At 38.5% G+C, this 25673-nt stretch overlaps 1 protein-coding gene across 13 annotated transcripts in view; it reads left to right on the top strand.

The window, feature by feature from the left end:
- The window catches only part of CDKAL1 (CDKAL1 threonylcarbamoyladenosine tRNA methylthiotransferase), a 316695-nt gene that overhangs the window by 11678 nt on the left and 279344 nt on the right, over nt 1-25673 (top strand). Inside the window, exon 5 of one of the 13 annotated variants that reach the window (XM_085540127.1) lies at nt 6580-6657. The exons of 10 other annotated variants lie outside the window; for them this stretch is intronic. The gene's annotated coding sequence lies outside the window, so the exon portion shown is untranslated. Of the gene's footprint in view, nt 1-3875; nt 4033-6579; nt 6658-25673 lie in introns of those variants that run through there. 2 more of the 13 variants (XM_085540129.1, XM_085540131.1) reach the window with 2 other exon arrangements.

Genomic DNA, 25673 nt, shown 5'->3' with positions numbered 1-25673 from the left:
CCTATGTATTTAAGCAGAAGACATAAGCATTTGTCTTGTGTGTCAAATCACTAGCTTTGGGATTTATTTACAGAAAGAAGCTCAGCAGAAACTTTGTCTTGGATGGCTATAAATAGGCTTCAAGTTAATCGTGCCAAAACTGCCTTGCTGTTGATTGGTGCAAGACACTGGTGTGTAGGGTAGTGAGGTTTTTGGCATACGATTTAATAAAAGACAGATCACTTGGCTGCTGGTTTTATTAGGCATCTTGGACCCTCAGATTTTGTTGGCTCGACTTTAAGGATAAAAGTGTGCTTGTTTGTAATTGAGTCCCTAAGTGATAGTTGACTTGAAATTGTGCTGTTCAGTTTATGGGTTGATGTTTTTGTTTGCTGTTGCAATGCTTTGAAGAAATTGCTTAGGATTGGCGAATGTTAATCTGCCTTTGAGAATGTAAGGGTGCAGACCATCAGATGATGGAACGTCTGAGCATCTACAGCTTACTTAAGACTCAAACTTTTAGTTATGACTGGTCGTGATGAAAGGAGAATGTCAGCAGTGAATGTGCTTAAGAAGTTCACTAACAAGAAAGTTGTTTTTTTTTTAAAAAAGCTAGAGAAGTAATCCAAGTTATTTTGTCACACAATAGTAGAATACGGGAAAATCTCTGGTAGAATTTTTTAATAAATTATAAAGTTGTTGATAATTTTTTTTTAAATTATTTAAAATTTATTTGGGTATAAGGAGAATTTATCATAGAATATCCTGAGTTGGAAGGGGCCCCAAAGGGTCCTACTCTTGACTCCGTGCAGAGCCAACCAGCAGTCAGACTAAATATCTAGGATGACTGTCCAGATGCTTCCTGAACTCTGGCAAGCTCAGTACCGTGACCACTTGCGTGGGGAGCCTGTTCCAGTGTTCAACCACCCTTCAGCGAAGAACCTTGTTGTCATATCCAGCCTGAATCTTCCATGTCTCAGCTTCCTGCTGTTTACTTGGGTTCTGTTGCTGATGACCAGAAAGAGGAGATGCTTGTGAGGTGGCTGTAAGCTGCAATGAGGTTTCTCTTCACTGTCTCCTCTGGACTGAACAAAACCTGGACTTAGTTACTTCCCTCACCTGACTAGTAGTGCCATGCTTTGTGCTCCCTAGGATACTGTTGGCCTTCCTGGCTACCTGGGAACACTGCTGACTTGTATTCAATTTGCTGTCAACAAAAACCCCTGAATTTTTCTCACTCCAACATTTCATACCCCAGTCTGTGTGTACAGCCAGAGTTACCCCTCTCTGGGTGCAGAATCTGGTACTTGCTTGTGTTAATATTCAAGCGCTTGGTGATAGCCCAACTCTGTAATTTGTATAGGTATTTCTGCGAGGCTTCTCTGTGCTCAATGGTGTCAGCAGATCCTCCGAATTTCATGTGATAGACAAAGTTGTGAAAAACACCTTCTAGTCCTACGTGTGAATTATTTATGAAAACGCTAAGGAGAGTTGGCCCTATAGTGGAACCCCAGTTGTGACTGATCGCCAGCCTGGTGTAATCCCATTTACTGGTAACCCTTTGGGTCTGATCCATCAGCCAATTGCTCACCTGTTGCGTTATGTTTTTGTTCAGCTGTGTGCTGGACATTTTGTCTGGAATGACAGAGCTTCTCTTTTGCTGTTCAGTGAAATGGGGAGAAATATCTGTCATTTAGAAGTATGTTCTCTTGATGTTGCTTGTTTTTGATCAGACAGTCCAAACAGCAGTTACAGTAAGTGGAGCTCATTGCTGGGGTTGAAACTGTTGCAGTGGAAACTGAGAAGAGGGACTAAGTAATGTTTTTCCTGACCACCGGGTAGGGAGAGCAGATTGTAAGTTGATGTTCATGACTGGCAGAGATTCCTTGTGGACTGTTAAAGTCTCTCACAGGTCACAGAATAAAAGGCACCTGCATGACTGAGTTTTCCTTTCTGAGGTGGAACTGTTAGAGGACATTTGTTTTTAGCCGATTGTCAAAAACCTCCAATGACAGGAAATTCATAATCTCCCTTGAATGATCAACTATCCTTCCTACTTCAAGTGTTCTCGAATGTGTGAACTTTCTTTTAGCAGAGTTCAAGCACACAACTTCTCTTGCATTTTTTTTTCAGTAGGTACAGAGAACATCATATTCCTTTCCTCTTCATAGCAACCTTTCACACACTTGGATGCTGTCATCACTTCTTCCCATAGGCTTCTTGTGTCCAAGCTAGGTAGACTGAGTTTCTCAAAGCTTCTGCCATAGTTCACACCCTCTAGATCTCTAACCTCTTCTGTTGCATTTTGCTGGACGTTTTCTGCTTTACTTACATCATTAAGTGCATTAGTCTGTTCATCTAGTGTGTGCAGTTCTGGTAAAAGGGCACAAAGTTGTTTTGTTGATGTCTTATTCAAAGTATGGTTTACAAAACCTTCAGACCTAAGTCCCATGACCGCTGGAATCTAGATCAATGTCTATTAGCAAATTGCTTTTCATAACTGATACTTAGAAAACCAAATGGGCATGCTAATGAAAAAAATCTGTGGAAGATGGCTTTGAGGAACTGCTCAAGGTGGAAAAGACGGACTTTCTGATAGCTTGTGTACTATCTCCTTTGCAACGTTTTTTTTAATAAAGTATCAAAATGCTACTAATTTTTAGAGATTTAAAGGCTTATTAAAGATTTGCTGTCATGGCTGATGTAGGGACAGTACTGTTGTTTATGAAGACAGTTTTTTCTAATTTAAGAGTGTTACCTCTGAATTGATAAGCAGAAGACTGTCATTACACTTATATTTTTTTGCCTTTATTTTGTCTGCTGTTCACAAATACATTAACAATGTTTTCTGTAGTCTGAAACCAGATTAGTTAATTGGTTTGCTTCAGAGGTGCACAAATCTTTGGAGGTATCTGTATGTGTGTATTGAGAAAGGAAGAGAGCAGGAGCTTGAGTGGGCAAAAGGTGGTGACAATTTGCATTTGGCATCTGAATTTTCTTATGCTGTGAGGAAGTATTGGAGAGAATATTTTGGTGTGAATACTAAGCTATCAAAGAATAGTCTTTTAAATACCTCATCCCGTCAGTGTTCTGCAGACTGAGGACTGTAGGAGCCCATGTAGAGTCAGTCTACTCACATTTATCTTTGGGTTTGCTTGCAGCAATCATGTGTCTTATTCTGCTGGTTTCTTGGAATGTACTGAAAGGAGTAAGGACTACATGAACTGTTTAATGTATTAAAATTAATGTCATAGTAACTGCCATACTGTTAGTCACTGCTAGATGGCACTGTGTAGCTGGGCTTTCATCAAAATTATTACTGAAACCTCTATTTGAGAACTGCTTAAAGTAACATTTAGGTTAAAAATGACACTTTATTGAATTGTGTTTTCAATTTAGTCACTTAATTGAACACACTAAAAATGATCTCTTGGCTCAGGAACTTCTTTTACGGTGCTTGAAAGTATTCAGAAATTCAGACGGCCGCAGTGGGTGAGGTGAGGTTTTCTTTGAGTTTCCTGCGCAATAATTAATATGCAGAAGCACTGCATACATTACACTTGAGTAAATACCCTACAAGATTATTTAGAAGAAAATAGATCTGTTGTCAGTTTAAACACGGTCGGAGTGAATATGAATAAGGGGTTTAAATATATCTTGAGATTAGGGGGGTTTGTATGATTTTTGTGAACAGGTGTCAGTGCTTGTTACCTGAATGCTTTATTTTCACATATCTAGCTAGTAAAGCTTAAGATCATTCCAACTTTAAGTCAACAAATCTGATTTAACAGAAAATGAATTTATCGCGTAAGCCTGGCTGTTCATTCACGGAAAAGCTGGTATCCAAATAAAGCTAATGGGTGTGGTACTAAGACGCTCGCAGTGTGATGCAGCTCGAGTTTTCTGTGTCCAATCAGAATGGCGTCATTTTTTTTTTTCCTGTGTTAGCAAGAGGTTTTCACTGTTCTGGAATTACGATATACTAAGAAGTCCGTTCCTTTTACCGTAGTTAAAAACAGATCTATTGGCAAGGCAGATTTTCATGATTCTCAGGTACGTATATAATGGAAGGCTGCATCTCCTTAAGATATAGCTTCTTCTAACAAAAGGTAAAAATTACCTCAGATGTAACTCATCCTACATACCGTTAAAAACAGGACTCCGAGTCTGTGTAGTGCAAAGTTGTGATTTATGCTACCAGACTGCATGTTTTCTATGTGCTTGTATGAATTTTTCGACACCATGAAGTGTGTTTTTCTTTACCGGGGAAGTGGAGGTGTATGTGCAGTTGCTGCATACTATAGTTGATTCCTGCTGTTATTATTACCTTAATTTAATTCCTTACAGCTTATTTCTCACTTACTTCCCGTTATCTTGCTTGATACCCATATGAGTGCATTAGTGATTATTTGCATTTGTACATATGCAATATTTTTTATTTGTTTCACAATCCTGGCATTGATTGAAATCACTTGACAGATTTGTATGTGGAATTCCAGGTGTTCTACCTAGCATACCATGAAGAGGAAATGAAAAACTTTTGATGTACCACTCAATTATTTTAAAAGTTATTAGCAGGTACTGGCATAAGGGCTTATTTTATAGGCATATTCTGAGGAAATATTGGGCAGTTACTTTTGCTTTTTGTTGCTACAAAACCATGTTAACGTTTTTTCACTCATTTTTCTGTGATAATGTTTTATATTTTTAACTGAAGAACTTTTCTTACAAACATTGCTTATCAGACGGCAACAAAATTGTTTCTAAGTGTAAATTGTTTTCAAAACATTGAAATTACAGCTCAACTTACTGTATGAGTCTGGATGGCAAAATAAGATGTTCTGAGACAAAATGGAAAAGCAAGATCTGAAGCTAATGAAAAGTTTCAGGTTTTTAAGTTAAAAATATGGAGTTGTAGTATTCATGCTTATAGCTGCTGATCCTTGAATGTGATACAGTGATTCTGAGGTAATTATGCCTCTTTTAAAATGTGAAATAATTAGTTTAATGTAGCTTTTCTTCTTTGTAGGTTTTCATAGCGTTTGGTTTGAAGCGGTAATGTGACTTCCTAGGATGATTTAGTAACTTAGTTGTCTTAAGATACTTTTCTTCCTTTCTCTTGGTTAATTTAGTTCTGCAAGAAAGTGCTTGAATATTGAAAGCATTTTATTTTCTAGGAACTGATTTTTTTGATTCCACAAATGAAAGATTTGAAGCTTGATGAATAATGTGGATTTGAAGATGTTTTAGGATGAATTACTTACATATACTCTTTAAGAACAGTTTCGTAACCTTTCCTGAATCTGCTTGATTTTTGACAATGCTTTCTCTACTATTGTTTCACAAATGTTTTTGTAGTTATATTTGGAAAACATTGTTTTAAAGTGAGATGACAGAATAAACAATAGAGAGTTGTCTTTGGCAAATAATTTAGGTTACTCCAAAAGTAATGCTTCCTATGTATTTCCATGGATACTACAACAGAGCACAGTAACATGGTTTGATAGAGCTAATTCTCAACTACAAAACACTATTTGTCAACATAGTTGCCAGCACTGGCTGATTTGCGTGGGTGAGTTGATTGAGATGTTTTCCATTTTGTGATGTGACAGCTGTGCATTGTTGACTGGAATGTGGCTTCTCATTTTCTTCAGTGTCACCACTGCTGAAAGGTACCATCCACTTACTCACTGTGTTCATATTCTCTGTTTGGTCTTCGTAATTTTTTCACGTGAAGGAAACACCTTTGTTTCTTATAGACTTAAGTGCCAGAAGCCATTTTGTCAGATTGCTCCTCTGCTGCCCTCTACTGCATGGCACCGAAATGCAATGAGCGATTGTTGGGAAAATTTAACCCATGCTACCATACCACCAACATTCACCTGTGACATTGTGGTCTGATATAATAGCATTGGATACATTACATTCAGAGCAGTCCTAGTAAAAATCTGTTAAAATAGGACTTTCTGTCCTTGCTTAAAGAAGCATTTTATTTGCTACTTAAGAAATTCAAAGGTGAATGTATGCTCAAGACAGTTGTTTATAAACTTTTCACTGTATACTGTAGATTCCTAAGTTAAGTCTAATTAGCAGAGTCAGATGGTACTTGTGTTACTGAAGCTCATCCTGGAGGGTAAGGAGTTCAGTAGTGTCAGCTTCTTTTCCTTTGACTGTACAGGGTGTTTTGTTGTTAACTCAGGCATCTTAAAGGTAGTCAGGTAGTCATTGTCATTGCTATTAGCACTGTGCCTTCCATGCTACTTCTTAACACAGTAAGACCCCCCCTACCCCTTTTTTAAAATCTAATCTTCCCTCAGATTGCACAAATCCTTTGAATGTTTGGCAGAAGGTTTTTTTTTTTATTTTTTATTTTGTGAGTATAGGTAAGCATGTGAAGTGTTTTAATAATTTACAATGGAGAGTTATGTGGTGGGGATAAAAATATCATTTTAAGGTCAGCTGAACTCTCAAGTTTTCATTTCTCTTTTTTTAGTTGAGATTTAGTTGAGGGCAATTTGAGCTTATTGCTTCTGCTTTGGTCTTAGTTAAAAATGAATTAGTTGCTAAAATGGTCTTTTTGAAAATGTTCTGTTATAACAGGTATAATTGCTATGCCTGTCATGCCTTACAATACTTTTCAGTTTGTACCTGTAGATCACCATTGAAGCAAGTAAGCAGGTATGCTTTTCTTTCCTCTAAACTTTAGTTCTGGAGGGCTCTGTGCTTCTGATAATAGATATTAACACACATGGACTCTTTTGCTACTGCTGAAATGCTGTGTTTGAAAAGAGGCAGATTCAGCTGAGTTATCTGATATCTGTTGGCTATTTTATCCTTTAAAACAAAACAAAAATTGGAAGAAACATGGGATGCTGCTGATCTGGTATTCCATAAGTGTCCAACCTTTTGGCCTGACTGGGCAGAATTGAATGAAGAGGAATTGTCTTGGGCTGCATGTATGTAGGTTGCTTGGAAAGTGATGACTCCTATTTAAATCTACTGAAACTACATTGGGTACAAAGAGCACAGTAACACTGTTTGATAATGAGCAAATCCTGAACTACAAAAAAGTTTTAGCTATCACCATTAGCTCTGTATTTTTCCAGTGTAATAGCAATAGCCTGCATTCTATGCTCATAAAAATGTGTACCAGCAGAGGTGACCCCCTGTTGCTACTGCTAAATCTCACCACCCACCACCTCACTGTATTCACATCCATGGTTTGTTTTCAGCCCAGATAGGATTAATAGTGCTCTCCTGTTTGGTCTTTGCTGAGTGAGGGTTGTGTGTCTGGGCCCAAGCTGGGCCAGGCAGCTCTGCTGGTAGAGTTGCTGCCAAGATGGCTCAGGGCTGGCTGCATTGTGAGATGTGCTGGGCCAAGGGCTTGATGTGGCTGGGGCAGATATTACTACTGCTATTCAGTGGAGTTGTGAACACGTACGATAAACAGATGCTTGGTTTACCACCAAAGCATATATATATATTTTTGTCAGAAGAATATTTCTGTTAATTTTCCCCCAACATAATGAACTTCAGTATTTCTGATTGTTCCACATTTCAAGTATATTAAGCTGTGTGAGAATGGGGAAGATAAAAGGGCAATTTTGTAACCATATCAGTGCAATGTATATTGATAACCATTGTTTAAATATAATCAAACTTCTGAGGGCTTCCCTGTTCAGTCCCTTTTGCTCTAGCTGCTGGAAGTTCAAGTTGATATGCACAGTCAGCCTGTTTTCCATAATATGATTTCATTCAGCAGTAGGAACAAGATACTTGGAACGACGCTAGTAAGCAAACTGTTCGTTTTCTGCACCGTTATATACAGAAAGTTCCGTCCATTGTTTAGTAAGAAGTACAGTTTATTTAACAGAAGCATTTTTTTCCCTTTGTATTGAAGACCACCAGGTTACTTCTGGGCTAGAGCCCAGTCTAGTAGATTATGACTACAGATTAAAAGAAAACAAGGAAAAAACCAAACAGATTTTGTATGTAATGTAAGATGTTCCAGTGTAAAATGTGATTGGGGGAAAATGTGTTCTTGTTTACCCTAAAACTAAGTTGGTATTTTATTTGGTAATCCAGGCTGAGGCAACCTTTACTTTGTTTACACAGTTCCCAGAAGTACCACTTATGAAATGTGCTCTGTTTCTGAAGTGACCAGAGACAAATAACTAATGGGGTCTTAGTCCTTTAACTTTATTTTGTTACTTCAGTATCTGAGTGTCAGATTATTTTAACAAAGTATTGTGGTGCCTTTTGGGATAACTATTCTGAAGTAATGAACTTCTTAGTGGGCTACACTGAATGTCTGTTGGCAGAATGAAAAACTGTAAGTTATTCAGGAAATAATATAATTAATGATGTACATGAGGAGCAATTCTGTTTTCTTCAGGTTTCAGTAAGAATGGTCAGGTACTTTAAGTTGCAGTGATGTTTCTGTATGAAAGCTTTTCATTATATATAGCTCATTCATATATAGATTTTAATTAGCAAGTAGTAAGAGAAATAGGCTTTGATAGAGTTGGAACATCTGCTGACCTGAGATGGATGTTTGTATTCAGTAGTGACACTGTATGTCTGGATCTAGACTGCAGTCTTTCATTTTGACATACTGTAGGTAAATTATTATGTGTACTCTGATCTTCAAGGATTCAGATTTTAAATATCTTCAGATTAATTTGAATAGGAGTGCATAGTGCTTTTTTCTTACTTATGAACAGTGTGTGCAGGTTAACTTTGCAATTCTAGTGGATAAGATAGATAAGTTGACTTTTCTTCCTACTTGTGAGCGGTACTTACTAAAAGCCTTTAGAACCAGTTAGTTATGGAGTTAGGATTCTGAGTGGCTCACTGTGCACTGAGTTTTCATTTATCTGGAACAAATGGTTTCAATTCTGCGTTCTGTAGTTGGTTATATACGTGCAGTCATTCATAGAAATTATTAATGTGCTGTGGGAAGGTGTAAATCATCATAGATCTTGTGGTCAGTCACAAAGCTTTTCTGTCTTTACTCAGAAGAAATGTCTTTCAAGCTCTGACCTTCCAGAGATTTGATTCTGACCACAATATCCCTTCCCTTAGTTTAAGCTATGTATTTTTAAGGCTACAGGCAGATTGTAGTTAACCTGAACAATACCATTTATGGGATTTATTTATGGACCTTTAAGATCCTCTAGTTTCGACCCTCTGCAATAGGAAAGGACACCTCCCTCTAGACCAGGTTGCCCAGAGTCCCATCCAGCTGAGCTTGAATGATTCCAGGAAGGGAACATCCATAAAGCTTTCTGGACAGCCTGTTCCAGTGTCTTGCCACAATCAGTGAAGAATTTCTTCCTAATATTTAATCTAAATCTAACCTCTTCCAGTTTACAACCTTTTCCCTTCATCCTGTCACTACACATCCCCAGTTTTCTTGTAGACCTCCTTCAGCTACTGAGGCTTATTCATGTGTATGCAATAACAGAACAAAATCGTACAATCACAGGATAGTTCTGGGTTGGAAGGAACTTTAAAGATCAATTAGTTCCAACACACTTGCTGTGGTCGTGGTTGCCAGCAATTAGATCAGGCTGCCCAGGGATGCCATCCGACCTGGCCTTAAATATGTCTAGGGATGGGGCATCTACATCTTCTCTGGGCAGCTTTTTTTCCCTGCTTCACCACTCTCTGAGTAACGAATTTCCTTTAACATTTAAATCTCCCCTCTTTTAGTTTGAAACTATTCCACCTTGACTATCGCTATCTGACTGTGTAAAAAGTTGAGTTCCATACTACTTTTAAGCTCCATCTAAATAATGAAAGACCCACCGTTGCTGTCAACAATGAAGATATTCAACAGCAGTGATCCCAGTAATAGACCCTAAGAGGCATCACTAATGGCTGGTCTCCAACTGTGCACATCAAGCTGTTGCCCACAACTCATTGAGGGCAACCATTCAGCCCTGTTCCTTTATCCTCTGAATGGTCCATCCATCCAATCCATGTATCTCCAAATTAGAGATAACAGTTATTATTATTATCAAATTATTGATGACTAGTTAAATGGAGAACAGGTAACTTTCTAGTTTGCATTAGATTTACTACCTAATAGTAGGTAATTAATAACCTACTGTTATAATAGTATTATAATAAAAAAATAACCTCCCGAATATGGAGGTTTATTGTTAGATGATCTGTTCTAGTCTTGCATTCTATTTGTAGTTGTTGTGGGGATACCTTAAATCTCCTTCTGGAAACATTGAGCCATAGGGAATATTCAGGTACTTTTGTTGTTTTATATTGACTGCCAGTCTGTTTTTAAACTATCCGCAGGGCAAAAAGAGATTCCTTACCTCTTATTTTCTCTTGTCTTACCTGCTTCTAGAAAGAAGCAAATACTGTGTTGTCTTAAGTAGAGTTTTACAGCAGGGGTTGCATGTGTGTCATTCTTACATTCAATAAAGCTCTTTCTTTGCAGTTTTTTAAAAGCATCAGATAATGATCATTGCAAATGTGTAATTATTACTGTCTGCCTACAGAGTAATTTTTTCTGCACAGTAATAAGTCCGGGTTCTATTCAACAAATGCTAGTGTGTCTATTGCTATGGTGTGACAGCATGACCTACATTTAAGGAAGCCCTCTGGGTCTGTCTGGTTCATTACTGTCTACTTGCAGATGCTTCTTCATGGATGTTTAGTTGAGATGCTTTTGCCAACCTCTAGGTTTTTTAATTAATTTATTTTTTTGCAAGATTTTGGTAGGGTAGTTTGCAAATTCATAGTATCTGTAGTACAGAGCCTGCTTAATGAACAGAATCTGTGCAGAGGATAATTTTAAGCATCTTTCTCCTGTATAGCAATAGTGGTGACTGCATACAGCAGACTGTATGGTTTGCTGTGCAATTAATATTAATGCTTTTTGTCACTTAATAGTTAAAAGGTTAGGCAGTTCATATCAGGAGGTGGAAGGGACAAAAACAGTTTGTGTCTTGTCAATTTTAAAGTTCAGATATCAGTAAATCATTGCAGCAGCCTTTGTTATCAGTTGTTTGCACAAAATAAAATGGAACGGGGGGAGTGGAGAAAAAGCCTTAGAGTTCTGTCTAAGGGGACCATCTGCTGTAGTTCCCAGTGTTGTCAGTGAGATAAGGGATAAGCTGTGTAAACAGAGGTGCCACAAAAAAAGGTCTGGTCCTGTTCAGAGAGTCATATGTATGATTTGGGTTTGTGTTGATAACCGCCTTAGAAAGTCAAGGGACTTTTACTTTAAGTCTGTCAGGCAAAGTAGTGATGTATTTAATCTGAAGTTCCAGACATAGCTTATTAGCTTGAGTTTGCCTTTGGACTGACTTCCTTAGCTTCCTTCTGATTTGTTTGAACTCCTACAAATAGACAATATGCGTAAGTTGCAAAGGATTTATAAAATACTGATGCTTTTTCTTATTATAGAAGCCTTCACTAGCTGTTTTAATAAACGCTTAATCAACAAAACCAGATGACTTTAAATGGTGAAGGTATTAAATGCTTTTTGGTTCTGAGAGCAGAAACAGATGATCACTTTCTAGATTAAGTGGGCCTATGTGAACAATATTTTTTTACCTATGACTTTCTAGCAAGCTCTTGTAGAGGTCTGGGGAAGTGTGTGTGCAAGTTGTAGTTTTTGGTTAATGCTGTGATGCTTTTGTTAAGGTATCTGGAGCTGTCTGTAATGACTGCTGGGGGCCTCTTGTGAAGATAGTGCCTAGAATAATGTTCTTTGTGAGAAAGGGTATGATGAGCTGCCTGGAAATTGCATTTAATCCCCTGCTGCTTGCCTAAGACCGTTTCCCTTTCCATCCTCTCTAGTAGCTATAGAGAGAAAGTGATTTCTTTGTCAGTGATGATATGAGGAAACTGAAGAGACTCTTACAACTTCTTGCTGGAAGCTGGAACATGACATGCTACGTTAGGGGAGTGTTATCTGGAGTGGATGCTGGCCCATGGGTATCTAGTATTTCTCCTTTGTGGAGGAATAGTTGCGGTGAATTGTACTCTGGGGGACTGGAGTCTGGAACTTGAGGTGCTGAGGTTTGGAACAGGCTGGAAGGTTGGAGTTGTATCTGTGGGAAGAAGGGGAGGCAGGGGCTGTCAAACTGTTGTGGAGAGGAAGTTAATAAAATCCAGGAAAAAAGCTTGAATATGGTTTACCTATGTTTATCTATGTGACAATTGTATAAGATGTGAATATACTGGTTGTTAGTGAGCTACTAATGGCATAAATGTAACATTTTTTTTTTTAACTTTGAGATCTGTCAGCAAGTCCCAGATGATGGTATTTAAATATAGTTTGTTCTCTCATTTGTGCTTGTAGACCTTTCTGCGCTGGGCTTGTCTAATCTCATTGCATGTGTAAGTAAATATTGTCAGCGTATGGTAAGATATATGCACAGCTCTTCAGAGATGCCTAGTGACAGGCTAAGGTGCAACATGCACAAACTGAAATTGTTGAGCTCTTGGAACGAGTCCAGAGGAGGACCACTGAGATGATCAGAGGGCTGGAGCACCTCCTCTCTGAAGAAAGATTGAGGGAACTGGGCTTGTTTAGCTTGGAGAAGAGAAGGCTCTGGGGGCACCTCACTTTAGCCTTCCAATACTTGAAAGGAAAGTATAAACAGGAGGGGCAATGGCTGTCTGCAAGTATAGGTAATGATAGGAAAAGGGGGAATAGTCTTAAACTGAGACAGAGGAGGTTTAGGTTGGTTATAAGGAGGAAGTTTTTCACCCAGAGGGTGGTGATGCATTGGGACAGGTTACCCAAGGAGGCTGTGGATGCCCCATCCCTGTAGGCATTCAAGGCCAGGCTGAATGTGGCTCTGGGCAGCCTGGTCTGGTGGTTGGTGAGTCTGTATGTAGCAGGTGGGTTGAAAGTAGATGATCATTGTGATGTTTTTCAACCCATGAGTCTGGTGATTAGTGCTGTAGATGGGTCAGGCTTTCTTGCAGTTGCTGCTGTTTTCTGATCAGTGCTGGGGCTGCACTGTTAAGGCTGCTTTAGTGTTACAGAGGCTGTGCTTCGTATCTCTACCTTCATAGAAGGTAGCTGTGAATGTTGAATGGAAGAGTTTTTCTCTTTAAGGGGAGACTATTCTCGTGTGGCAGAGGTTCCTGGAGAGGGGAAAGGAGAAATAGCATATTGGGAATAGGTGGGAGGTCTGAGAGAGGCTTGCACAATGTGAGCCTTGTCTTTGCTGCTGTTGGTGGACCACTTTGTTTTAGGTAAGTATGATTTGACAGAAAGATAAATAAATGCTGGTAAATGAATATACTTTCCCATTTGAAGACAAAATAGTTTGCCTTTTTGTAGATAGTTAAAGGTGTACATGCTGTTGTAAAGTTGGTGACGCATTGAGCAACTGTAGGTCTGTTAACACTGTGGGGACAACTTGTGTTGGAATAAGTATTGGAGATAGTTGTTCTTATTGTGGTATGAGGCCTGATGTCTCTTCTAGGGAACTGTTAGCCTCACTAGTTCCCACACCAGTTCACTTCTGTCGGTATGTGGGTGCTTTACTTGAAGTGTGAGCTATATGGTGCCATAACATTGGATACTATTTCAGAATGTACCAGTGTTTAAAGTGTGGCATAACTAATTTGCTCATCTATTGAATGATTCAAGATTTTAACAGTAGTGACAGCATTGTGGTCTAGATACTTCATTTCCTGCCATATGCCCCACTTTTAATCCTGAAATACGCTTGCATAATGATTCTGAAGAGCTTTAAGTATTTTGCTTCACATCACCTAGTTCTTTTGACTAGATTATTCAGCACTTTGTTTTAAAGACAGATGATGTGCCAAGCATCTTCTGAAATTCAACTTTATTCCTTGAAATTAGAAAGCAGTACTTGGGTATTTACAGACTTCACACAAAGATGCATGAGACCAAGCGAGAAGTCTTGCACCTCCAGCTTACCTTGCCACAAGGCCTTCCCATTGTCACAACTGCATGTTAAACAGCTATCAAATGCATCCAGTCTTAACCAAGTGTAACTGAGATAGCTTCATCTGAGCTTGTAAGTAAATGTACAAAATGCTGGATGTATTTTTGGAAATGGACATGGGCACGTTAAGTCTATTGACCATGCCTGGGAGGGTAGAGGTTGTGGCAACTGTAAGTAAATGTGGCCTTCCTTTCTTTATCTTCCATAGTGTCAACTAAAAGATGGGGGTGAGGTGGAGGGGGTGAAACTGTTCAGTAATTTAATAGTGAAATTTTGGTCATGAAGCTGTTCATTCTATATCACTAAGCTTGCAGAGACCCATTTAAGCTTTTTTTTTTTTTTTTAGATAATATATGCTTATTAATCTTTTGCGTGCCTTATTTCTGACTTTTATAGATGTATGCCTCAATTTTTTCTTCCTATATAATATGAACTTGGACTTAAAAATAAACCCAACACCACCACCACAAAAAGAAAAACCAAACAAAAAAAAATCTAAGTAGAAAGCCCACCCAAATATACCATTAGTTCACTCTGCGCTTGTAGGTGTTTGTCATTAGAGATCTTACTGAGATCAGCAGTTTTTCCAGGAGCTGAGCACTGCTTAACATGGGAGACTCGTCTTAGAGCTTGTACTTTATGTATAATGTATGACAAGTGTCGTTTGAAATTGTGCTGGGCTTTTTTGCCATTCATGCACCAAACTTTAGATTATGCCACAGGATTTGCTTCTTTCTAGTTAATGCCTTAGGCAGCTTAGTGGGGAGTCTCTTTAGCAATGTTATGCAAAGGATTAAATGTGTTTTTTATAAACGTACAATAAATTAGCTTCCTTACTTGGAAAATACAATCACTTAAAGAACAAAGCAGCGTGGGGAAGCCTTGCTTGTTTGGAGAGTTCATTTTTAGTGCATGTTATCTAAACTTTGTTTTTGAGTAGCTCCATAATGAATGCCACTAAAATCAGATTGTGATTGTTAGGAGAAATTAAGTCCTGTAGTTCCTTGTTCTAAAAGCATGTGCTGTTTGAGGCATATGAATTTTGAGTATGTTTTCTAAGGGTTAATCAAATGAAGCTTAATAGTCTATTGAGTGCTTTTTAATTTATGATGATATGAAATCAGTTTTGGCAGTGTTGAACTACCAAAGTTATTTGTGCCTGAAGAAATTCTGTCTATCAAACGATATTTTGAATTTAGTTTTTTTTTTAAAGATACACACACTTTGTTATCTTTCATGTCTACTTGTCTTTCTTCTTTATGTCAGATGAAAGGACTAAGGGTTTTCATTGCTAATCAGCTAATATCCTCTAATTTTAATGTTGGCTGTGAGATGCTGTCAAAAGCTTATATTGCTATATTAAGTCACTTCAATTCAAAAATAATGCATTTTGTGTTCATGGAAAAAAAAACAACAACAACCAAAAACCCACAAAACATTCATTCCTCCTTAGTGGGTAATCTCTGTTTGCAGTTGTTCACCAAATTCTTTGTGAGTTCTTCAGAATTGTAGGTTATATTTAGATTTTCTCTTGTAAGCTATCCTAACTGTGGGACAGGTTTACTTGATTTATTTTCTTTGGGATTAATAAGCCCTGAGGTAACAGGGTAAAATACGTACTTCCTAGTTACGGCATCCAAATACAAAGTAGTAATAACAGGAGAGTTGTTGGCCTCCCTGCTTGCCATCTGTGGTAGCCAGCTGCTTGATTGCATTGCTTTGTGTTGTAGGGAAGACATGGCTGGGATATGTTTTGATATGAAAAGTTGGCATTTGGAAGCCTGATCTCCAATAACACGCAGTGTGCTGTGGCCTATCTGTGTGGGGCAGGTGTCTCCTAGTTGAACATACTGAGTGTGAGGAATTTAAGTGTGATTGTTTACATTGACCTTCACTGACCTTTGGAGGATGGTTTGACTGTCTTTGGGGGTGGGGTGAAGGGGGGAGGCACTGTGAGGGAAATAGCATTTCCATCTGTATCTACTTATTGTATTAAGAAGTAAATAACTTTGCCTGTGTGCCTGTAATGCCTTGTGCTTGTTTTGTCCAAAACAGCATTAACATCACACTGATGGTTGGTTGTAGCTGAGCAATGGGAGAACACCTGGGATCAGGCTGCTTGGTTGGGCAGAGCTGCTGCCATGATGATGTGGAGCCAGGATAGTGCCTGACTTAGGCTAGGGGTTATTTTGTACCCGAGGACATCACGTGGGGGTCTGATGTGGTGAGACCTCGTGGTGCTGGCGGATGTTGGGCAGTGATGTTGTTGCTATGTGTTGAGTGGCAAGTAACTGCATTGTGGCTATATATATCTTGTTATAGTTGCACTTCTGTTCCCGTTTTCTTCTTCTGTTGTAGTAAATAGAACTCAGGCTGAGATAAAAACTGTTTTGTTTCTGGCTCTCTCTTTCATCCCACTTGGGGGATGTGGGTGAACAACTGTATGGTGCTGAGCTGCTGGTAGCTCAATCCACAATTGGGCTTCTCCAAGTGCAAACCTGAGTGATGTACTGAGACCAAGGCTTGAATTCTTGCCTCTTTGGTCAAGGCAGCCCAGTGGGATGGCCTTTGGGATTGCCCAGTTGATCTTCCACTTAGTGTAACTGAGTGGTTCTGCTCGTGTGCTTGTGCTGTGTCTGCATGTGGCTGTGTTTGGGGGGAGAATATCACCAGAGTAGTCACCTGGCCAAAGTTTCTTAACTGTTGTGGTTTTCACACTTCTGAGAAGTGGAAGGAAAATTACATGTGGCCCATCGGCTTTTTGTGTGAGGATGGAGAACTCCAGCTGAGGTGGATTAATGAGCGGATGGAGGCAGTAACATCTCAGCTTACTCTAGCCCAAATGTGTGCAGACAGATGCAGGCAGCACCTCAGGGCTGTTTCTTGTTTGAAAAGTGAAGGATAAGCTTCATTTATTTATTTATTTTGTCTAATAGTATGAAATACTGTGCTTCATCATTTGTATTTCCAAGTTGACCATATTATATTTATTATTGTTTCAGTGTAGTGCATGTGGTTTACTCTTAAGATTCTCCTGCCTGGCACTTCTCTGTGAGGGCTCTCCTTTTTAATTTAACAGTCCTTGTTATTAAAAGAACTTCAATACCAGAACAGTATGTTTGTGTTTGTCAGAGCTGTGGTCAGTCACGGTTAATTAGTGGGTTGTGGAAAAAGGGTGGCTTGATATAAAGAATAATCAATGAGAATGATTTAAAAAAAAAAAAAAAGAAAACAAGAGGATTTCTCATATTACGTTAGAAACATTGGAAGAAATGTGAATGCTATACAGCTGTATATTCTTAGGACTGTGGTATACACTAGAACAAAAAGCTAGCATGTAAGATACAGTTCTTTTACATGCTCTGTAAGTTGCAGTCAAGAAGCTTACTGCTGCATCTATCTTGGAAACTGAAGATTCAAGAATAATTTCTGCTCTGAGAGAGAGGACAAGGCAAGATACAACCTGTTGGTCTGTAAAAAGCTTAGTTTGTAACCTCCTTTTTTGCCTAAAATATCCTAAGTGCTACTCTGTTATAGCAGCAGACAAAAAACACTTGCTATGCCCAGCATGTCAGTGATAATGAGAGGTGCATGTCTTTTATGGTGTTAGGTTTTTTTTTTTGTTCTTACACCTATATATGCTTGAATTAAAGTGCTGTTAAGAGAGATTTGAGATAGTGGATCTAATGAATGGAGTATTTATGTCAAACTAATGCACTATCTACTTTAGAAAACTGGAATATTCTATCTAACTCAAAACTTCCAGCATGATGTATTTAATGGTAGAAGCATGAGTAAGTTGTGCTTCTCCACTACAGGAAAGTGAATAGCTTTACATCATTGTGCTTAACATTGAGTCCTTCTTTTAAAATTAGGATGGTACTCCAACCAGTTACAAAGTATCAGAGTTACTCTGCAGATATGTTTGCGAGCGTTGAAGTGGTAACATTTTGTGGCTAATACTGTTGCAAAATTAATGGTTAATAAAATTCAGCAAAATCTTTATGACACCACAGGGATAACATGTGATGCTGTACTATTTCAACCAGCACAATTGTTCACAATTACAGTGGCTTTAAGGAAAATTGGTTTCATTTTTAGCCTCTTCTGAATCTGGAATGCTTGGTTGCGTCAAGTGTTACGACTTGGTTGGCAGAAAAATGAAGGCTTTAGCCAAAGAATAAAAATATGTCAGCTTCGTCGAAGTTATACATTTTTAATGTGTTCTAGGGTATTTTTCAGCTTCATCAAGCCTACCTAGGGCCAAATTAATGTGAGATTAAGGTAGGAATAGGAGATAACCGCACTGATAGTTCAAGTTTGGATTAAAAAACCCAAAACTTTTCAAAATGAAATAACGAGTTGAAACATTTCCACTGATGTTCAGTTGAGGATCTCTTTAACATCTTATATAGGCAGTAATATGAAAGAGGATTAGCACTCTATACCATTTTCTAAATAAAGTATTGTTTTGAAGACTGAAAATATATTTTTTTACTTTGTGGAATCTCATTGCTATTTTAAATGTTTTCAGTAGCTGTATTTTTTTAATGGAAATAGTTTTTCTGTTGAGCTTCAGTGTTGGTTGTCATGCTTGGGATATGTTAGCACTGCATTTGTAAATGAAGTAAGTTGAAAATTTTTTATTTTTGAAGTAAATGGAACTTAAACTCATGTTGCATGAGTTGAAGTCTCAGCTGAAATGAATTTGAATTGCTTATCCTCCCATCTGATTGACTGAGTGGTTCTTGTGCTGCTGGAATTTTAACCGTTTAATGGCTTACTGTTGGAAGCTAAGCTACATGATGTGCCTTAAATGCATTTGCTGCATGCAAATATAAAAAACACTACCTTGAACTGTAATGGAATGCCATCTAGGAAACATGTCTGTTCTGACTGTTGATAAATGGTTTTATTGCAGTTGCCTAGTTTTGTGTGGGAGTTGTTCTTTGGAGGTGGCTTTGGAGGTGAGGTGGCACGTTTAGGCAATCAGTAATTATAGAGAGGTTATAGTAGATTTGAAAAGTTTCAAATGTAAGATTGAGATTGATTTTGATGTTAACTTGCAGTAGGTATTGGATTTATTCCAGTTCCCTATTAAGAAATACATGGGATTAGAGTTTCTACTTGGCAAGTTAACAGCCTGATGAAAAAGGCTTTTATTCATACAATGGAAACCTTTTTCTTACTCTTCCACAAATGGACTTCATTTAGTAGATAAAAACTCCTCGTATTCCTGGATTTCAATCTCCTGGTTATTCATAACTGGACTAATTTCTTGGAGTTGCTAGTTGTCTTAGGTAATATAGGCAGTTTTATTCAATAGTGATAATTCCTTCTTTTTGAGGCTTTATGATTTGTTTTTGTGAGCTAAAAAGATGAAGTGAACAGAAATCTGTTGGTGGACTTGATGAATCCTTTGTCCTTTAAGCAGGAGCACAGACTTAATGTTGCAGCATCACCTGCTTTACTTGGCTAAGAAGGCAGCTGCAGGATGGTGGTTCTCAGGACTGTTTTATGATTGCAAGATGTACTGTTCTTCTTGGTAACATTATTGACAGCAATTGTTTTTAATTACTTTATTATTGTTGGAGGAAAGCCCTCTTTGAGCTAAGCTAGACTTGCTTAGTGTGTGCTAGGATTTCTGTGAGAATGTTTTTGCCTGTTCAGTAATTGAGGTAGCAGCAGGAGACAGAGATGTAGATGACTTATGATGTGACTGGCAGGCAGAAAATAGATATTCTCCAGGATTTTTTTTCCTTTATACATATCATGTCTTTTCACAAATCAGGAAAGTATTCAGATTCAGGTGGAGTGTAGGTCATGCTAAGGGTATACTGGAAATTTTCTTTGTTTTAGGTGGTGCTATTAGGCTTTGTTATTGAGACACACCTGACTTTGATGTGAACAGTTTGAAGGTTAGTATCAATCTCTGGGCCTACTGGCTGTTAAAAATGAAGAATGAAAGAAGTTCCCTATTTCAGCAACTCTGCTGTGCTGTCTGATGTCATGGTAAGCCTCTTAATTTGAGGCTTGCAGTGTTCTAGGAATAGATATTTTTTTCCTGTAATATCTTGTACTGTCACTTCTTGTTATTCTGTGTACTCAAGCTGCATTATTTACAGGGATGTCAGGAGTGTACTTCATTTTAAGAAAAATGATGTATTTATTGAATCCTAGCAAATCTATCTCTTAATTTTCAGCACTTGCACGTTCTCATGGTGAGGCTGTACTTTCTGATTGTTCACACTCGACCCAGCCCATGCAAAATTACATTTGTATGCAAACAGTCTGTGTTATATAAATGTGACCTCTTCTGGTTAATCGTTTTCAAAGCGTTTTTTTATTATTTGCCTAATTGCTTGACTTGCCCACTATTTTATATTGCCAGGAGAGGAGATATTATGGATATGAAAAATATCACATTGTGTGTAAAGCAGAAATGTGGTATGACAGGCGGTGTTCCCAGGTTAATATCTTTCATAGATATTTGCATGTGTTTTGCATATTGAATGTTCTCAGGTTAGTTTCTCATAGGTATTTACATGACATTTGCATAATGGACCATTCATGTGCTTATTAGTCCCACAATATACTTACAGTTAAGAAATTTGCATGCAATGGTTTGCTTTCTGCTTAATAAAATAAGCTTTACACGGAATTCGATGTCTTAACTCCTTTTATGCAATACTGGATAAAGTCTCTGGAAAAAGAGGCTATCCAGTAGTTTGATATTTTTCTTAATTATTTATGTTAAAAAAATAAATGAATGGAAGGGTTTGGAGGGGAATGCTAATCTTACATGCTTCTGTCCCTAGGACTTTGGAATGATGCAAACACACACTGGTGGCATGTTTCCAGCTGTTATATGCCATCTGTACCTTAGGAAGGACTTAAATTTGAAGCTTATTTTTCATAGCATGTGTGGAAAAAGAGAGAGATAGGGATTAGATTATTTTCTTTCCCCTTGTTTCTTTTACTCATGTCTCAGAAGCTTCTTAAGTATTTTTTGGTGCACTGATTTATTGCAGCTTGCCTGACTGATAGCATGAGCTGTCAATTTCTTGTGTTCCTGCTAGTAAATTGCCATTTGTCTTCAGAGTATTTCTGGTATGGTATATTACTTTTGCTTTCCTTCTGGGGAACAATCAATATTAATTGTTCTTTGAAGTTAGTCAGATCCTTGAAGAGATGAACAAGTCCTTTTACTTGCACTTTTTCAAAGACTAGAGGAAAATACCGTACTCTGAGCCTGTCAGTAGCCACTAAGGAAATTTACTGTGACAGGCCACTTTAGCTCCACGGGATGCCTAGAAACATCTCCACTAGGTAAAAGTAATGCAAATGTGTATGACTAGTGATTGTTTTGTGTTGAAATTACTGTCAGTAAATTCTAAGCTGTGGTGACTTTTATTCTGGTAATTCCAAGTGCCTCTGCTAAACAACGTTAACACATTTGCCTGATAGTGTATTCATATGTGACCAATGCTTATTTTGTTTTCTCTTCTTTGAAACAGCTCTCCTAAGTCCTAATAGTCTTACTTGCATGTTCAGATCATCTGACACTGGGGAAAAAAGATTTCCACTGCTTTAGATGCTTTTGTTTTGCCATGATTGAGCGTGATGTAGGAAAAACAAAATTGCTTGTGACTTTTTGGGACTTGGAATCATAGTACATCCCCCTGGTTGGTTATTTATGAGATAGTTTTATGCCACTACAGAGTAACACTGTGCCTTCAGCACTGCATGGTAGATTTCTTCATCTGTAAAACGGACAAAGAGGAAACTGATCACAGGTAGAACTGTATAGTGGCCTCAGAAGTCCAGGACATGTGATTTTCATTCGGAGATGTTTGGGTATGGATAGAAGGAGACTTGTGCCAAGGAAAACAAACAGAGCAGGAAAACAACTCTGCGGGTCTCCCTGCTTTGTCCTTGAAGTTTCAAGACAGTTCAAGCAAGCTGTATCACTTGATGTTATATGTTAATCACTGAATAACATTATTGGCTGCATTGTGAGCTGACTTTGTTCCTCTGGCAGGCCTCAGTTGCCACTGCATATATGCTGTTCTGCCTGGATCAGCTGAACACTGAAACTGTCAGGTGGACTTTTTAATCCCAGATCAGTTCCATTAACTAGCTGATTGAGTAGCCACAGCTGTATGATTTCAGTAAGAGCATCATTCAAGAAAGAAAGTAAAGCTACCAAAGCTTGGGCTTCTACTAAGAGGTTGAAAGTGTCATCATGCGATGCTATGAAGCTGTCGCCTGTGATGTCTGTGACTTGTACAGCACCTGTGGCCTTTTTCTCTGCTGTTCTTATGGGACTGAAGAACTTCTATAATTAAATTGCTGTTTTTTTTTCCCCCCAGGTGATTTAGTGCTATTGATGATGGCTTTTTATACTTTAGCTTAGCACAGTGAACTAAATGGAACAGTAAGCAGTGTTCATAAGCCTGAATTTTACCTATGGTTTTTATATGTAGGGGTATACTTGGAACTCAGGATGCTTCAATTCAAAGAAAGGAACTCTTAAAGACCTCTTTGTGAAAAGAAAAAATGTGAAAAATGGAAAAAAAAAAAAAGGTCTACTTGTTTGGTAGAATTATTAGCTTGGGTTAGTTGCATTTAGGTATTACTTTGAAGTAGAGGCAGATTGAATATTGTCACTGAAGGCAATATTGGGGAACAGTAGGCATACTTTGAGTACAAACCTTATGTCATGTATAGTGAGAGTTTTCTTTTGGACTCTGCGGCTCAGTTGACTGTATATTTTGTGTTTAAAGCACTTGTCTATAACATCTGGAATTGAGTGGTGTTTGAGGAGGTGATTCAATGATTCTTTGCATAAACTGACGTGAATTTTAAGCTTATTCTATAGTGGTGCAAAATATCTTATGCAAATCTGCAGAAGATGGTGAAGGGCCCTGTTCAGTCTTTCAAATATACATATTTGAATACTGTCCTAGGAATTAAAATTTGTCTGACCTTTTAGAAAACATAAAGGACTTTCATCCTCTTGCTCTGATAAAATTTTAAGTCTGCTGGAATTAATTTCTAGACATCGTTCTTCATTTAGAAATGGAGAGCTTCTTACTTAAATTTTAACTTATGACAGAAATGAACCCAATTTTATCTATGATCAAACTGGGTTCTACAACTTTGATGTTTTGTTGTTGGTTGATGCTGTGGTTACACATTGATGTTCTGATGATGGTAGGTTTATGTCCTTGTCTCTCTATCCTTGACCCTGAGGAAGTCTTCCTTTTTCTTAACTCTCTCTTACCTTCAGGGTCTGGGATTCCGGAGGGCCAGTCCTAGCAGTAAAACTGAAGCAAGGAGGTCTTTTGTTAACTCTGCCTTCTCAGTATCTTTCATTAACAGGGCAGTCACATTATTGAGCAGCAGGCCCGTGTTTTCCCTAGTCTTCCTTTTGCTCTCAGTATACTTAAAAAAAAACAAAAAAACAAACACAACCCTTTCTTGTCCTTTACCACTCTACCAGATTTAATCCTAGATGGGCCTGAGTCATCTTTATTGCATCCCTGCATGCCCTGACAAACATTCCCAAGTGGCCAGACCCTTTCTAAACATTCTGCAGATGTGAATCTTACTCAGAGCTCCTTACTCATCTGTGTGGGTCACCTGCCACCTTTGCCCAATTTCTTACTTTTAGGGATTCACCAATCTTGAGTTTGGAAGAAGCAGTGCTTGAATGTCAACCAACTTTCTTGGGCTCATTTACCTTCCTGGAAACCATTTCAAGGCACACCAAGGACAAAAAGGTCATGTAGTATAGTCAGGATGGCTTCATAAAGGGGTTGTCATGCTTGAGCAACATAATAACCTTCTATAATAAACTGTCTGGCCTGGTAGGCAGTGGATGATGTCCACCTGGACTTCAGTAAGGCTTTTGATGCTGTCAATCGTAGTATCCTCATGGAGAAGCTGATGAGGTAGGGGCTGAATATGTAGACAGTGAAACACACTGAAAAATGTGTAAATGACCATGCCCAGAGGGTATCAGTAGCACAACATGTTGTTGGAGGCTGTTAACCTAACTGTCAGTGTAGAGTCCAGTGCTGTTCCATATCTTAATTAGTGATCTGTCTGATGGGTGTAGAGTGTATCCAGAAAGTTTGTAGGTAGTAAAAAAAAAACAAACAACAAAACAGAACTGGTAGGAGCAGCTAATGTATGCCACAGGATTGTATTGCCATCCAGAGTGACCTGGACAGGCTGTAAGAAACGAGTTGACAGTTACCTCATAGACCCTCAAGGGGGCTCCCATTGCCAACTGAGCAAAGGAAGGGGTTTTCCCGTTCATTCTGCTTTGTGCTGCTCAGCCACACCTCAAGCACTTGGACACCTGTAGACACTAAAAAGGGAACTGAAGGGCAGTGCACCAGCCTTTCTGTTTAGCAAGATGGCAAGTAGGAGCTCTTCACCAGAGGGTTGTTGGGCACTGGCATAAGCTCCTCACAGTGGTCATGGGAATTATTTGTTGTACTGTTCTGTGTTGAATAAACTGAACAGTAATCTGGAGGCTGTTTACGTGGATACGCTTTCAGGAAAAAACAGTATGCCATAAAATATAGTATGGAATTATAGAATGATACAACCACCAAGGCTGGAAGAGACTTCCAAGGTCACCTAGTCTAACCATCAACCTATCAACAATATTTTCCACTAAACCAAGCCCCTCAGTACAACATCTAAATGTTTCTAGAACACTTCCAGGGTCAGTGACTCAGCCACCTCTGTGGGCAGCCTGTTCCAGTGCTTGGCCACTCTCTCTAAAGTTTTTCCAGATATCTAACCTGAATCTCCCCTGGCACAACTTGAGGTCATTTCCTCTAGTCCTATCCCTACTTACATGGGAGAAGAGGCCAACCCCCACCTCACCACAACCTTCCCTCAGGTTGCTGTAGAGAGTGATAAGGTCTCCCCTGAGCCTCCTCTTCTCCAGACTAAACAATTCCCGTTCCTTCAGCCGCTCCTCATAAGGTCTGTGCTCTGGACCACCCACAGCTTCATTGCCCTTTTCTGGACAAGCTTCAGGGCCTCCATGTCTTTCTTGTTGTGAGGGTAAAAGTGACACAGGATTTAAGGACTTTTTCTCTGGACTTTTTCTTTAAATGCAGTTTGAGGGAATTTAAAGAAAGAATCACTGAGAATCTTGCTGCTCATAGTGGAGTTAAACTTCAGAATCTTGTTTAGGTCTTTGTTAGATCAGTAAGCATGGCTGTTTATATATTTAAAGGACATTCATTCTATATAGATTTTGTATAGTAATATTGTGGTTAAAGAGCTGTACGCTTTTGTGTTTTTGGAATGTCTTCTATGCAAGGCGTTAAACTGTCTTGCCCCTTTGGATCTCAGACTGGGACCATGGGACATTTCAGAAGCTTCTACATGCTTTTGATATAGTTTCTGTTCATACCTAATTTGACTCTTTAAGTATGGAAGAAAAATTGGTGTCTGCTAAGTGTATGCTGTAACTTTTTGTGTACTGGTACAAATTTCTTGATGTTTAATGTCCCTGAAACTACAGACACCTTCAATAAACTGAATAAAACAGCTGCATCTTTTCATTAGCCATTAAGCATTTGGAAGTAATGTTTAAAATGCAGAAGAGGCACATCTGTAGTAATTGCTCTATGGGACTGCAAAAGATATTGTACGTCACTAAATGAGGGAAAAGTGGATTAACCATTTACTTCATGTTATACA

Source organism: Coturnix japonica, chromosome 2 (assembly GCF_054131305.1).
Source record: "Coturnix japonica strain WE chromosome 2, WE-NBRP24, whole genome shotgun sequence".
NCBI lineage: Eukaryota > Metazoa > Chordata > Aves > Galliformes > Phasianidae > Coturnix > Coturnix japonica.
Note: the sequence above shows the minus strand (reverse complement) of the source record. Positions and strands in the feature narration are given on the sequence as shown.